The sequence below is a fragment of the Pagrus major genome, chromosome 12 (genome assembly GCF_040436345.1).
Source record: "Pagrus major chromosome 12, Pma_NU_1.0".
Taxonomy (NCBI): Eukaryota; Metazoa; Chordata; class Actinopteri; order Spariformes; family Sparidae; genus Pagrus; species Pagrus major.
Genome location: NC_133226.1, coordinates 17,149,066 through 17,150,489, shown reverse-complemented (window position 1 = coordinate 17,150,489; position 1,424 = coordinate 17,149,066).

The window sequence follows — 1,424 nt, the reverse complement described above, 5'->3', positions numbered from 1 at the left end:
TTTTTTCTTCCTCCGCTCTTTTGTCATCAGTTAACAAGCAAACACTGTGTTGACATAAATCATCCCCCGTCAGTGTGAATGTGTTAGTGATTAATAGTTCATGTCTTTGGCAGACAGCCTATTTATTAATGCCTGCCTGTTTAACTCGTGGGGCTGTACAGTTATTGCCCCGTGAAGGCGTCAGGGCAGCGAGGACACTGTATCATATTTGCAATATGTAGATGAGCAGGTAGCAGTGCATGGGTTCATCACAGGCGAAAGTCAACATGGTGGCTTGCTGATAGCAGCTGGAGCAGAAGTAACGAGGCCATTTCTGAGCTCAAATGGCACAAGTCAGATGGAAGGAAAACCAATTGGCCACATATGTATATTTCCCCGCTCTGTATGGGGTCTCCAGGGTTAGAGAACAGAGGAAAGTGGGAGAATCATTTTAAAGGCAAAGGTAGAGCATTGTATCATTCATTATTACCTTTTTTGAGAAATAGAGCAACTTGGAATGGATGAGCATGGTGCTCTGTTTTTTGTCTCACGTATTGTCCCAGAATTTCAAAACATTTGACTATAAGGATGCACTTTAGGCTTTAATTCACACTATCATCAGGCACACTATGAGTTTTAAATAGAAAGCAGCAAAATCACAGTCAAATTACAGCTACACAGATGAGTGATGAATGTTGTATACCTACTAGGAAATGTGCCAGCTTCGAAAGAGGTCTGACAATCAGCACTTTTGTTGTTTAAAGCGAGCAACAATGACACAACAACCAATATCCAAAGAGCTCAGACACAATGTGCACAAATTGCATGTATTTATCAGTCACCAGAAAACCCTGCAAATTCTTTTATGTGGCAAATAGCCTCAAAAATCATGACAGCACATCAGAAAATATACCAGAAAATGTACAGTCTTCAGAAACTATATTGAATGAAACACTCTTAAACAGTAATTTATGCACCAAATGACACGCCGATCTGGAACCCTAAGAAATTTCAATAAACAAATGAGATATAACATTTTAATTAATTATTAATTAATCGGGTTGCTGTTAGGCTGCTTTTGTTATCTGTGAACAAAGACTAAGCTAAGCTAGGCTAATGGACCCGCAGCTAAAGGGAAACGGCAAGCTACTCCTTTAATTTCTATAATATTATTTGCTATGTTGTGAGTCTTGAGTGTCTGTGCAGGAAATATTAAGAAAATCTTTTCCATCCCTCATGACTGTCACTTACTCAGAAATTAATGCCACAGTGTACTTGGAGGAAGTCGCCCTCCATCACAGAAAGTTTTGAAGAAAAAGAAGATAGTTTTCACCTTCTTTAACCCCTTAAACAAATGGAGGCTTTCCTTGTCCAAATCCCACTGCAGAGTTCAGTGCACTTACAAACAGCAGTTTCAGAGAGGATGAGTATTTAAGGTTTGTTAA